Here is a 15,454-nt window from a genome sequence, read left to right as displayed (position 1 = left end):
CCCCTAGTCCAGCCATCATCCCTCAGCAGTGCCTTGTGTCTTTGTCCATTCCAGAGTCCTCTGTGACTCTCTCTGGCTTCTTGAAAGAACTGCTCCCGTGGAACACTGTTGCCAGAACTTCCTCCAACCACTGCTGCCCCAGGAACCTCCCTTTACTGCTACATGAGCCCCCCAGCTGCATTAGCTCCCCACCAAATCTTCCTCAGGACTTGTGGGGGAGGATGTACATCCTACCAGCCCTGGCCCTTCCTCTTATGTTTATCCTTTACCCAGCCACCCTTCACCCAGCCACAGATCACTAACTCCCTCCATGCGCCTCTCAGATATGGGTGGCAATTGCAAGCTACAAAGTAGCCCCCCAAATCACTGTATGATCTAGAGCAGGGGTAGGCAACCTGTGACGCAAGCTCATTTTCAGTGGCCCTCACGCTGCCCGGGTCCTGGCCACCGGTCTGGGGGGCTCTGCATTTTAATTTAATTTTAAATTAAGCTTCTTAAACATTTTAAAAACCTTATTTACTTTACATACAACAATAGTTTTGTTATATATTATGGACTTATAGAAAGAGACCTTCTAAAAACGTTAACATGTATTACTGGCACACAAAACCTTAAATTAGAGTGAATAAATGAAGACTCGGCACATCACTTTGAAAGGTTGCTGACCCCTGACCTAGTGGATGCGACTGACAGGTGGTTAGATTCTGCAGTCTTCTCTCAGGCAGTATCCCATTGGCTGCAGGCAAGAATGGGACTCAGCAGGCACCCCTGGCATTATGCAAGACAATCCCAAAAGACAAGCCATGAGAGAGCTAGATCTTGACTGGCCTTTGCATGAATGCACAACAGTTGTGGGGAGCATGAAAAAAGCCTCCGCCTCTTATTACGGGAATAAAGTGGTTTCCATCAGATGATTCATTACCATTCATTAGAACATCAGCACATCAAAATGATCTCTTTGCTACACCTGTTCAATAGCTCATGATTTTCCCCATGAACTGGGCACATTGAGCAGTAATCACCTGTTTAATCAATCAGTCAATCTAATGTTTGCTTTTGTATTTTAAACAAAACAAAAACTAGTCTCCTGGGCTGAGTTTTGCCCACAGGAACATTTGTCCAACAATTCCGCTGAAAATCCGGTGTTTGAAACGGAAATGCTGGTATCTTATCCACGATGCCGAAATGGAAGAACAATAAAACATGCACGGGAAACCTCCTTACTGGTTTTCAAGTAGAAATCGAGCCACAGCCAGAATTTCTTCCCTAATCTGCATAGGACAGAGATTTGCTTCTTGTTATCTATGGGTCCTATTTTAATGTGTTTTTAATTGCCTATTCAACATACCTAGCAATTAGGGCAGAATGATATCTCTTCTTCTGAAAAATATATGAGCTTTGCAATTCAAAGTAATTGTCTTCGTTAATTAAGCACTGCTCTATTTTCTGTTGGCTGTATTCTCTGCATTAAAGAGTGTTAATGGTCTCTGAGATTTCATTAAAGGGCAAATGGTATCATTCTGCTTCCTTAGCAGTCACAAAGGGCAAAATGTATCCTTCAACCCTAGGCCTGAACAGCATCTTAAGTCCTATTCTGAGGCCTCTAGTCAGGGGTGAAAGTAAGGGGGTACGGGCCGGTACACCGTACCGGTAAAAGGTAGCCGCCAGTACCGGCCCGTACCGCTGACTTTAAAGCACTGCTGCAGAAGCCCGTTAACGTCGCTGCCCCTTTTGCGCCCCTGATTGGTGGCCCTACTAGGTCCCTACCAGCAGGGTTGCCAACGGCGGGGGGGGGGGGGGGAGGGGCACAAAAGGAGCAGCAATGACCTGGCAGGGCCACTGATGGGGGGTGCAAAAAGGGCAGCGCTTTAATATTGCTGCCCCTTTTGCCCCCCCGGCCGCTGATGTGGGGCGGGGGGACGACAAAAGAAGTAGCTGCCCCAGGCCCTTTATATCGCCGCTGGAGCCTCGGGCAGCGCAGGCCAGGGAGCACAGATGGACCGGCTGGGGGATGCTGACCCCCCAGCCCCACCCCTTCCGCCTGAGGCCATGCCCCTTCCGGGAGGTCCAGAGCGGCCCCGTCTGGTAAGATCTGCATTTTACTTTGACCCCTGCCTCTAGTGCAACCTTAGTGCTGCCTAGGCTTTGTACTGGCCCCTGTGTGCCGGGGTGAATATCACCCTGTGCATCTCTCATTCATAGAAGTCCCAGATTAGTTACTTGGACTGTAAACCCTTTGGGGCAGGGGCCTTCTCTGTGTTATGTGCATGTATCAGTGGGACCCCGATGATCCCTGATTGGGGTCCCTAGCACTGCTGCCTGAAGCCCACCGAACTGTTGTCATTCTATTGCATAGAAGCGGGCAGGATAGGATGCAGGGAGTTCCCTGTGCCCCAGAATGAAGAGGGGTTTGTTGGATGAGTGATGGTAGGGCCAGCAGACCCACGACTGGATAGATGAACTGGCCAAGCCAGTCAGGACTGCAGAGGAGTTGCGATGGGCTTCTGCAATTAAATGTTGCAATAGAGGTTGTGGAGTGACTTCTGCTGCAACTCCACACCCCGAATGGAGGGATTCTGACCTCTTCACCTCATTTAACTCTGACTGTATCAGAGACCAGCATTAAAGCATTGTGCATGAAATTCACCCCCGTACAGAGGGCCAGCACAAGGCCAATGCAATATCTGAGTTCCACTTAACCCTTCCACAAAGAAATTGTGTAGTGTGTAGGCCTTGGCACTGGGGTGAATTGCAGTTGATATACACTCTGCTGTATGATTTTAACTGCATCAGCGCTGCTTTTCAAGCACATGAAAACAGCCAGTTTTTCTAGATCTCTCTGTGTTATCCTGTAGCCCAACTTAATGCACAAGATGCGTAGTGTTTCGGAAAGCAGCTCTAAACAGACACACAAGGCAACTGCTTCATTTAACTCCTCTGGACGAAGTGATCTTTCATGGCCACGGTGCAGCATCCTGCTAAGCCATTATGAATACAACCATGTCATTACTGAATGGCTGGCTCACGTCACTGCCTTTCAAAAATACATCTGCAACATTTTTACAACATTTTTAGGCATGGATTTAAAATACTGTTCTGAACTCTAGGATCTTTCATATTCGGGCAGTTACAGTGCAATTCCAGCTTGGGTGCCTGTCAGTCAGGTGGATGCTCAAAATATATTTACAGCAATTTAGCGCTGTGTTGTATAATTTATTTGCATTTTTAATTTTCCTTTAAGAAACACACTATCTCTGATTATATGATTGTTTACTTTGTTTGTTCATCCTGCCACACACAGGCTGGTAAGTAGGGTGAAATAATGTGTTTAAAGGCTCTCATTGGAATAATATTCTTTGGACTGGGGGAGATGAGTACTTTAGAAATGTGTGCATGCGTGTACTTGGCAAATAGCACAGCATTTGATTTGAGAATGTTTTAGCTGTGGCAATGCGGGTTCATTTCTGGTCTTGGATATACAGTGAACCATCTATAGTCAGCTACAGATGCACAGCTATCAAAGACAGCAATAGACACCAGGTATGGCCACACAATAACTGACTGCACATAAACCAGCAATATGCAGGAGGTGCAATGACACTACTGTAAGACATGCAATAATATTGATGGGGTCCAGCCAAGATCAGGTGACTGCTGTGTTAGGCACAAACACAAAAGGACAGTCCTTGCCCCAAAGCGCTTACAATCGGAATAGTCAAAACAAAGGAACAGAGAGAAATGACTCATGCAAGATCACACAGCAGGTCAGTGATAGAGCTGGAAACAGAAGCCAGATCTCTTGGCTCCCAATACATCGCTGTAGCCACTGGACCACACTGCTATATGTACCCATTAGGGATGCACAGTAAGTGATTGCACCTAACGCGGCAGTGTGCACCAGTTCTTTTTTGATAATGTTGAATTAGATTTTATTTTTTATATAACTTTAGTAAATATATTACATAATTGAAATAATTTATTCATGAAGCACAAATGGTATTTCTAAAAACGTGGAAGATGTTAGCTTAACATATGTCAAACTATTCTGGCTCACTTCACTCTAAAGTCTGCGGTCATTGAAATCCATCATTACTCCAGATTTACTCTGGGGAAATTGGGTGCAGAGTTTGGCCCTCAGGGCCAAATCCTAAGCTGGTGTAAATTGGTGTAAATCTATTAAGTTAAGTCTGATCATAAAACCAGCCATACTGGGTCAGACCAATGGTCCATCTAGCCCAGTGTCCTGTCTTCTGACAGTGGCCTGCTCAGAAGACTACTCAGAGAGGTGCTTCAGAGGGACTGAACAGAACAGATAATCATCCAGTGATCCATCCCCAGTCACCCATTCCCAGCTTCTGGCAAACCGAGGTTAGGGACACAATAGAGCACGGTTTTGCATCCTGGTTAGTAGCTATTGATGGACCTATCCTCCATGAACTTATCTAATTCTTTTTTTGAACCCTGTGATAGTCTTGGCCTTCTGTGTTTATGTGCCCCATTTTCATGACTTAAGCTACAGAGTCAGAGACAGATCCTGAGCATTGCTCAGCACCTGCGACACCAAATGCTTTCTACGTGGACTTCAGTGAGAGGCAGGTGTCATCTAGTGGGCAGGGCACTGACCTAGGAGTCAGGAAAGTTTGGGTCTATTCCAGGGGTCGGCAACCTTTCAGAAGTGGTGTGCCGCGTCTTCATTTATTCATTTTAATTTAAGGTTTCGCGTGCCAATACTACATTTTAACGTTTTTTAGAAGATCTCTCGCTATAAGTCTATATATTATATAACTAAACTATTGTATGTAAACAAGGTTTTCAAAATGTTTAAGAAGCTTCATTTAAAATTAAATTAAAATGCTGATCTTACACCGCTGGCCCGCTCAGCCCGCTGCCGGCCTGGGGTTCCGTTCACTTAGGCCGGCAGCGGGCTGAGCGGGGCCTGCAGCTGGGACCCCCTCTGGCAAGGGGCCAGCAGCCAAAACTCCAGACCAGCAGCGGGCTGAGCGGGGCCAGCAGCCGGGACCCCAGACCAGCAGTGGGCTGAGTGGCTCAGCCCGCAGCCGTTCAGCCCGCTGCTGGTCTGGGGGTCCGTCTGCTGGCTCCTGCCACCCAGGATCCTGGCTGCTGGCCCCGCTCAGCCCCGCTGCCGGTCTGGGATCCCAGCCCTGTCCACATAGAGTAGGTACCTACCTTTTCCCTGGTTCCAGCCATTCTCTTCCTCTCTCTGCACTGAGATGAGGGTGGGAGAGCGCTGAGTACAGGGCTGGGGGTGAAGGAGCAGGCTGGGGGTTGGGGTGCAGGGTCTGGCCAGGAGCTAGAATGGGGGAGGTGGCTCAGGGTTGGGGCAGGAGGTTTGGGTGTGGAGCGCTTACGTGGGCAGCTCCCATTTGGTGTGAGGGGTGCAGGTGGGAATGTGGGTGTGTGTGTGTGAGGGGTGGGGATGTGGGGGGTACAAGAGTCAGGGCATGGGGTGTGGGGGGGGGCTGGGTATTTGTGGAGGGTGCCAGAGTCAGGGCTGGGGTTGTGGGGGGGTGCAGGGGTCAGGGCACGGGGCTAGGGTGTGTGGGGGGTGCAAGGGTGAGGGCACAGGGCTGGGGGTGTGTGAGGGGGTGCAGGGGTCAGGGCAGAGGGCTGGAGGTGTGGGGCTGGGGTTGTGGGGGTGCTCCCAGCTCACGGCAGGGAGTTGAAGGGGATATGCCAATTCCACCCCTTTCCCCAAGGTCCCTGGAGCAGAGAGCACTCTGCTTTTCCCTCTCCCCCTCCCCCTCCCTAGCAAGGGCCGTCAGCTGATAGGTCGCAGAGAGGGAGAGAAGGAGGGGCAGGAACCCAGCACACTGGGGGAAGAGGTGGGGGGAGGGGGAAGCTTGCCTGCCCTGCAAGGAGAGAGTGGTGGGCAGGGGGGCCGAGAAGAGTGGGCCGGGCCGGGCAGGATTTTTAGTGGCACACTGCTGTCTGCTGAGGTCCCCGGCAGACAGCAGCATACCGTTAAAAATTGGCTCGCATGCCGTCTTTGGCACCCATGCCATAGGTTGCCGACCCCTGGTCTATTCCTAGCTCCGCTGCATGAGCTTGGAGCAAGTCACTTCATCCTTCCACTCTAGTAATTTTCCATGTAAATTTTCAGTTGTTTTGGGGCCCAATCCTGCAAGGTTCTGAGCACCTCTGAAGTATGCCCCACCCCAGCGGGCTCCAATGGAACGGAGAGTGTGCAGCTGTGTGTAGCTAGCTCCATATGTTCTAATTAATCTTCTTTCCCCAAGCTTCTTTCGTAATATAATTTCACTGTGGTCTGAGCCCTAAAAAATAGAATCAGATGTTGCAGCAAAGTGATTACACAGGGTTTTTTTTCCATTAAAACTTATTAGAGCAAGAAGCGCATGTTAGGTAAACTAACCGGGTCTCTGCGAACGCTGAAATGGCATCTCAAAATATAGTCACAGCACAGTTCCATGTTGTACCATTCATATGAGTGTTTAATTTTCCTTCGGGAAACACGCTACCTCTGATTATACCATTTTTTTACCTTGTTTGTACCTCCTGCCACACACAGACTGGTAAGTGGGGAGAAAGCATGAAGCTCAATATCGAACAATTGCTGTGCCACCGGGTACAATGTAACTTAGACATCTAATTCCCTGTGTACATCCACAGTTAAGGCCTTTGACCTGTATACAGTGTTTGCAGGATCACACCCATAATGAATTATTCCAACTGTTGTGAAAGTTCTGGCTTCCAAAGGTCACAAGGCTATCGGTATTGGTTGACAGTTGACTGTAGTTGTTGTAGGAGGTTGTAGTGAAGGAGGGAGAGAGAGGTCTCTCAGGCAGCCAGGGTCAGTTCCAATGGGGCTCTGCGTATCAGGAGAGTGGCCTTGAGCTGAGCTCTGTATTCAGTGTGTTCCCAACAATTTCCGTTGCTGAGCAGGTGAGCTGCTTGAGGGCATGGGGACTCATTCTGAGATAAAATGAATGATACAATGAATTGCAATAGGCCAGCCACAAAAGCTGTCACCAAAGCACGGATTCCCATGGCCAGGTCTTCATTTGGTAGGATCGGGCACAATCGTCTGGCCAGCTGCACATGGAAACAGGGGGCTGTTGCTACTATTCGAGCTTCCAAAGGCAGTCTGGAATCTGGGAGGATGCCAGGGCTGTGCAGTGATTTGATGAGCAGAGGGCAGAGGCCATCCAGGGATGTGATTGCTTTGGAGGACAGAAGTTTATCAGGGAGTTTGCCTCTTTCCACTGCCATCACCTCAGTCTTTTCCAGGTTCAGCTGCAACCAGCTGCTGTTCATCCAGCTGTTGATCTCAGAGACCTTGGAGATGATGTTGTTTTCTGTTGTCATAAAGGAGATGCAGAGCTGGATGTTTACCTCGTACTGCTTGGACACATCAGTTCATGCTGTCTCACTAGCTCCCCCAATGGCTTCATGGAGCCATTGCTCAGGATGGGGGAGGGAACGGAGTCCCCACAGGAGAGACTCCGGGAGGTGGAGGAGCAGTTGCTCATGATGACCCTTTGATATAAGAGGAAAGACCTGAGCCATTATGGGGGGTCTGATGTGAATGTGATGTCAGAATTGTGGGGCATTGTACCATTCCATCAAATGCTGCAGGCAGTTCTGGCAGGATTTATATGGACATACTTCATTCCTCTATTGACTGGCGGTCAGTGCTGGTTCGGTCCTATTCCCAGGCCTGAAGCCAGATTGAGAGGGGTCCAGAAACTTGGCAGCAGAAAGCTGGTGTTGGAGACGATTTTGGCTCGCTTCAGGGTCAGAGCCACAGGTGGTAGCTCTGAATGCTGCCAGTACTTCTGCTACCTCTCTTTGTGTGAGTGGGCTGAATTCTTAGGGATTTTTGCATCCCTAGTCCTCAGCTTGGTTTGCTGCTCAAGGAGATTAGCGAGATTGTCTTAGATGTGGGTGAACTTTGAGCCACAACATAAAAAAAAACACATGGACTCATAGGAGTTAGAGATTAAAAAGCCATATAGATCATAAAATCCAACACACAACCCTTCCCCCATTGCAATACATTCACCAGTGGTTTGTGCTCTTCCATCACTTCCTTGGTTATTCCTCTGACTATTAGATCTCACTGGCCCATATGCCACCCTCCTGTGCACAAATGACCAGACACACCTCTTTATTTGTCTTTTTAATGTCTTTGATTCTTTGATTTTAAGTATCATAAAATGGCCCAAGGTGAAGGTGTGAAATACACTTAAGTAATTGATGGACATTACCGCTGATTTTGCCCTGAAACATATTTAACAATTCATAAGACTTAAAACTTCACCATTGTTTTATATAACATCAACATGACTCTAAAAATGCATGTTATCAATAATTCAGTGTATCTTTGTGTCTGACAACCCTTGCTTCCTTAGTTTGAGACAACCCAATATATGTAGCCATGTAAGAGTAATATGTCTCCTAACAATTATTCCAGTTTTGTTGCACTTCACTCACGTGGCAGGGATATCTGAGCATCTGGCAGGGCTGAGTTAACATGATACTGTTTATGCTTGTGCTGCTAAGTCAGAGACGGGGGTGATTCTTGGAGAACAAAGGAGACTTTCCAAATGTAATTTGAGCCTCCGGCATGACTGAGGCTACGTACACTTACGTCGGTATAAGCTGTGTCGCTCAGGGGTGTGAATAAGCCAAGCACCGACCCAAGCACCAGTGTGGACAGCACTATGTTGGCGGGAGAACTTCTCCCACTGACATAGCTACCGCAGCTCACAGGGGCTGGAGTAATTAAGTTGATGGAGATCTCACTCCCATCGGCTTGAAGTGTCTGCACTACAGCACCGCTGCAAGCTCTGTAGTGTAGCCAGAGCCTGAGTTTTGTGAACAGTCAGTAGACCCGATCTGGCAACCCTCACTGACATAAGTCATCCTTTGACTTCCATGGGACTGCTTGCATGAGGAGGGTTTACTCACACGGCTAAGAGTGGCAGAATTGGGCCCCCAATTGCAGGGAGGGAGGTGTAAGAGCCAATTTCATACACTGCATGCCTGCTGAAGACTCTCATGATGGGGGTATTTCCAGTAGGAGCCGAGGAAGGTTTCCACTTCCTTTGTACCATCTGATTGGCACAAATTGGGGAAGAGAATTTGCCCCCACAATCTTGCTTCTACATCTTCTCTCACTTCCACCTCCTGTCTCCCTCCCCCACGATTCTCATTCCTCTTACATTACCACTCTTTGTATCTCCTTTCCATCCTCTCTGCTTCCTTCCTCCTATCATACTGCCACTGCCTGGATTTTTCCCTCAAGAGCCCTTTCTCTTCTCTCCAAAATGCCTCCTCCGTTTCTTCACCATTAGCAACCCCCAGGCCCTCCCTCTATTGCTTTATTGTCCTGCATTTTGTCTTGTGGTGTTTTGTCCTGTCTTATTTAGAGTGTGAACTTATCGGCGCAGGGCACTTCCTTTGCCTGCATGTACAAAGCACAGTGCAAGTTAAGAGCCGTGTGGAAATGTGTTGTAACAATAACAACTGTAATGTCTATATCTAAAACAATCAAAATGCATCAGAATAATAATGGAGTGAAGCCGAATAAAACCGCCAGTGAGAGAGGTTTATAATTATTGTTGTTCCTATAGCAATTATTATAATTCTTTGGATGAGAATAATGTTGCTCTTTCATATGGGATGGAAAAAAGAAGTAACCAACAGAGGCATATCCCTGAGAGACTGCTTCTGCAACCTAGCTCAGGCTGAGTAGCCCAGACTCACACAACCAGTCCCCCAAACTCGGCATAGAGCAATTTTTACTACATTAGTGTGATGTCAGAATTGCTGGACATTGCACCAGGAGTAAATACCTTTGTGATAGTTTTGCAAGTCAGACTATTAATAACAGATGTAGAGACAAGGCAATTTGTTACCTATACTAACCACACAGTAAATAGTAGCTCTACAGATTGTACTGTGGATTTTTTTAAATCTCTGTACACCTGCCTTGTTGTCTGAGGTAGGAATAGCTCAGTGGAATACCCCTTTACAGTGGTCTGACTGTGGAAGTGGCCACTTTCCATGTACTGTCATTCCACGAATACAGCAAACGTCACCCTACACCATGTTGCCACAGCTGAAAGAGCAGCTGTAACTCCAGAGCAGAGACTGTATTATGTTAGCCTTTGTACGGAGTCAGTAGCCATAGTCTGACGTGTAAATGGTATCCCACAATCACCCAGGACTAGTTCGCATTTTGATAGGGCTGCAGTTTTTATATTACTTTCTCCAACTATATATATTCTAGAGATTTTAACTGTATATCTTTAACATTAATTCAGTTCTTGTAACTATTTGGCCTGACACCAAGTCCACATGAAATTTGAAATCACAATGTATTAGATAGATGACTATATTTTATTGCCACGTGGATATCTAAGCCAATCACTGACTGATGTGCTTACCTTACTAACATATTCCAGTGCTGCAGGCACAAGTAATACCAGTTGAGGGAAACACTATGTATACTGAGAATAATTTTATTGCACCAGTGCTTTTGAAAATATTTTGGCCAAATTCAGCAAGAAGGGTTAGCACTGTATGGCACATTAAGTCAGCAGGTGTTTAACAGTCCAATACAGAAGATTTGGATCATAATGTCCAACCCAGTGGGAAGCTATATACTGAAGTCTCAGGTATCTTCTCTCTCCCTTTTAAGGTTTTTAAATGTAATGGTAAACATGATTTACTACCCTAGGAAGATATCAGTTGTTTTCTGAGAAAACACACTGGGCTTTTGTCTACACCTTTCATACAGATGTGACTGCAGAAAAAGAGATTTTAGGAAACTGTCTCCCTCTAACTTCACCCTTACAATAAATTTGTTCATTTTCATCTTTCCATTTTATGTTACTTATACATGGCCTTTTTGTGTATGTAATTTTTTTCAATTAATGTTTTTATTTTGGGTGGAACAAGCAAGTAGTGTTTATGATAAAGATGATCTTTTTATACAAAATACCTTATTTGAGTTATGCTCATATCGGTGGCAATCTTAAATCTCTTTTTAACCATTTTTTTATGTGAGTGGTGGATTCTCTATCTTGTCTTCAGATCAAGACTGGATGTCTTTCTGGGAGATATGCTTCAGTCAAACACAAGTTATTGGGCTCAATAGAGAGGTAACTGGGTGAAATTTAAGGTCCTATGTTATACAGGAGGTCAGAGCAGATGATCAAATAGTCCCTTTTGACCGCAAGCTCTGTGAATCTACGTAAATTAAAAATTATTAATTGAACAGGAATAATTACAATGGACGAAATCCTGATAATGCAGCAGTGTTGCCCAGTGATTAAAGCAGTGGACTGGGACTCAGGAGACCTTGGGCAAGTCACTTCATCTCTCTGTCTTGGTTTCCCTATTGGTAAAATGGAGCTAATGATGCTGATCTCCTTCATACAGATTTTTCTGGTGAAAAATGCCATACAAAACCTGGGTATTATTAATAACACTCCACAGTATCTTCCATGTGAACAGTCCCTTGAAACATTGTGGGCCCTACTGGAAAGAAAATGATAGTAAGGACTGAACAAAGACCCAGGATTTGGTCCAGTGTCTTTTATTCCCAGTAATTGGGATAAGGGGGTCAAATTTTGCCTTTGGTTATCCCTGGGCTGGGCTTTGGTTATCCCATTGATTTTAACGTGGTTGCATGCATGTGAGATCACATTTTGGCTTTTGGAGTATAACATCTCTAAAGAACACATGAATAACTCAACTTGATCCCTAAGGGACAGACTGGACTGGTATCCTATGATACTTGTGAATCAGGTAGGTGAATAAAACATGATCCTATCTGCCACACGGTCCCTTACAGCAAATCATGTAACAGAGAAGTGATGAAGTTCAAATGAAGGAAGAAATCTCATATAAAGCAGTGTGGAGCCGTGCCCGCTCTGGGCTTCTGAAGACCTTGTGACCCCAGAGATTCGCTAGTTCTTAAGGTTTCCTCAGTAGAAACAGGGCTTAATGTTGGCATAGTCTTTACTGTCTTGTGGAGAACATTCTTGAGTTTTGATGTTTGCAGGACACAACAGAATGTGTTGTGTCATTAAGGCTTAGACCCAAACTATGCCCTCAGAATTGCCCAAGGAGGGGTGGCTGAAGTCTTTGGAGGTCAACTATGTGCATGTATCCGATGGAGGCCTTTAGTGTGTTTAGAATGGGACCATGTCATCACAGATTGCATTCATCACTAATTAAATTATTCCATCCCTCTTGCCTATTTTTAAAGCCTTTATTAATTCCATTAACTACAAGAGACAACTCCACGTAAAAGAACCCAGCCACTATTTCCTTTCCTTGGTGACTGACATCCCACTAGACTCCCTCCTGTTCCCCAGTTTCCAACAAGATCTACAGCTCTCTGTCCACGGCAAACCCTCCTCAACTGCTTGTTGTTAATGGCCAAAACCCACTAACATGAACGTATGCCTAGCTATGATTTGTGGCTGATGTTTGTGATGCTGTCGACTGTCCCAAAGTCATCCTTTCATTAATCATAATAATTGTTAGGTATGACATGTAGTTGTTTGTACTGTATCAATTTCAACCTTACAAGTAGTAACAAAGACATATCTACCAACTGTTTATTTGTATTTGTATAACAGTGCCCCTGGATGGACTGTCTACAGGATTGAACCCAGGGCCTCTGGAGCTAAAAAAACATGAGCGGCTCCTGCTTGAGCTTGGAGGCAACAGCAGACACATAAATCACTTTACATGGTCCAGCCACTAGAAGAGGACAATGACCAATTTGGTATTGTCACTCTTCTACTGGTAGCAAATGCTGGGGCCCTACAGGCTGGTTTCCTGCCAGAGGAGAAATCAGTGACATGTAGTCTTGGTATTTTCTTAGAATAACTTGTTTATTTAGACTATGCACATCAGTCATTGAACAGAGGTGGTCACAAAGAGTGGACAGGCAATCCTCTTTGTGAAATCTCAAGAGCCCAAACAGCACAGAACAGCTGGGTTCTCAGGAAGAAACATTGCATCAGATTTGACTCCAGAGAGATAGATGAATGCATAAAGCAAACTGTCTTGCTATTTACAATGATTCTCCCAAAAGAATCTACATCACAAACTTAACAACAACACAGCCTTTCTTCAACGACTGTAGACCACTCACACACTAAACTTATAAGAATATTCATAACAGCACCATCTACTGATTCATGCCAAATTAATATTAATATGCGTTCTATTTGTACTAGCTGGACAGATAATTCATCTGTACCTGACAGTCTGAGGATTAAAAGATATTGAAATTCTTAAGGGGTTTGCACAGTGACATTTGCTTCTACTAGGTCTCAATCTTCCAAGTTCTGAATATCCTCAAGTCTTGTGTTGGGAACTGACTGTGAACAGCACCTAGGTGGGGTGCTCAGCATCTCACAGGATATTCTACCCAGCTGGCTTCTAGAAAGGAAGGGCCTTATGGGAAAGGCAAGGAAGTGAAGAGATTCTTCCTCTGATTTAACATTGCTTTGATATATGAAAGCACATGGGCATTTTTTTGAGCTTCAGATTTAATCCATTATATGTATAAAGAGTACCTCATTAGAAGGTCAAATCGGTTTTGGCATCATATTTTGTACTGTACTTCTCCACAAAGCCCTTGGGAAATGCTATAAGGAGGACCCTATTTGTGTTCCACTTTCTGGCTTTTCTTCTCCAAAATGATTCTGTGATAAGTGTGTTTAAAAATCCATTACAACTGCTGTATCAGATTGTTTGGAAAAGGAAAAGGGAAAAAGCAGCCTAAACAAATTTATATTTCAAGTGCAATTCATGTTGAAACACTCTGCTGTGGCATAATTTAAAATGCAGACAGATTGGAACGAATAATGCAGAACCACTTTGATTTAAAATATTGGTATAGATCAAAATGTATTATTCAAGTACGCTCTTTCAGCTAGTTTTGAAATAGAAAATAGGTTACGTGGGTAGCCTTATATAAATAAGTAACTAGGAAGCTTGAAAAGGCAGTGACACATGTGCCCCATCTCTTCATCTCCTGTGAGTTCTGGAAATCTCATCAGACACTCTGCAGGGGTGCCCGCCAGGATGTAAAGTCTAATATTTCTTCCCTTCACTTCCACAGGGTCTGGCAAACCTTTTCCCTCCTTTGGTACCATGCATTCTCTTCTCTAATCTCCCTGATTTTCCTTGGACAGGTGCAAGAAATTTATTTCCTGCTTTCAGCCCAGCATTGCCCCAGTTTGCATTCAAAAGGAAATTGCTTCCTCAACCTGTGGAACTCATTGCCAGAGGATGCTGTGAAGGCCAAAAATATAACTGAGATCAAAAAATAATTAGATAAGTTGATGGAACATAGGTCCATCAATGGCTATTAGCAAGATGATCAGGATGCAACTCCATGCTTTGGGTGTCTTAAGCCTCTGATTGCCAGATACTGGGACTGGACAACAGTGGATGGATCACTTGATCATTGCCCGGTTCTGTCCTTTCCCTTTGAAGTACTGGGCATTGGTCACTGTCAAAGGACAGGCTACTGGGCTAGGTTGACCATTGGTCTGACCCAGTATAGCCGTTCTTATGTTATGTTCTTATTCTCATCCACACCTCCCCTAGCTCTCCCACACTGGCACTTTCTCCATCCTGTCCTCCCCTTCCTCATTTTTCCTCTCTCTTCCTTGTCCCCATGAACCTTCCTGCAAAGACCTTGGTCATTACTCACCTCGATTGCACTGTAACCTTCTCCAGTCTGGCTTCACTGCTCTCAGCTCATCAACCTTAAGTCTGTCCAAAATGGCCATGCGGGAGTCACCTGCCTTTCTTCCCACTCCAACTGTGTCCCTATCACTTTGTTTCATCTACTGTTGGGAAACAGATTTTCTGTGGGCAGCTCTTCTAGCACATGGGTACTAATAGGCGTTGCAGTCCACCTGGCGGATCAGTCTCCATCCCTGGTCTCCCCTGCAGGCTGGCCCGTATGAAGCTGGCATGAAGGTCTCCTCTGCCTCTCTTTTTGGGGGGAAAGGGGAAGAAACCTTTTGAATTGATGCTTTGTCTGCAGCCTCTTTGTACAGCCCTACCGGCCAGTGGCTTAGACAGTGTTTAGTGTCATGTGCTTGTCTCCTACACCCCAGCAAACAGCCCTAAATAATGAACTGTGGAGTGATGAACAGTAGAAACAGTTGGGTGTCTGCATATAAAACAGTGAGCAAAAATGTCAGGAAAGAGTGGTGACTTTTTATAGGCCATTTTGGTTGCTATAATACCACTGGTATGTGGGAACTCAATGGAGCTGACATGCATTACTTTTTTCCCAGACATGGCCAAATCCAATACACCATTGGTTCTTCAAAGCAAGAAACTCTGTTGCTTTCCTTTGCTGTATGCAGTGGTGGTGTAGCTGTGTTGATCCCAGGATATTAGAGAGACAAGGTGGGTGAGTATGGGA

The sequence above is a fragment of the Eretmochelys imbricata genome, chromosome 2, assembly GCF_965152235.1.
Source record: "Eretmochelys imbricata isolate rEreImb1 chromosome 2, rEreImb1.hap1, whole genome shotgun sequence".
In the NCBI taxonomy this organism is placed as follows: Eukaryota; Metazoa; Chordata; order Testudines; family Cheloniidae; genus Eretmochelys; species Eretmochelys imbricata.
The sequence above is the reverse complement of the archived record's forward strand: the minus strand, read 5'-3'. Positions refer to the sequence as shown.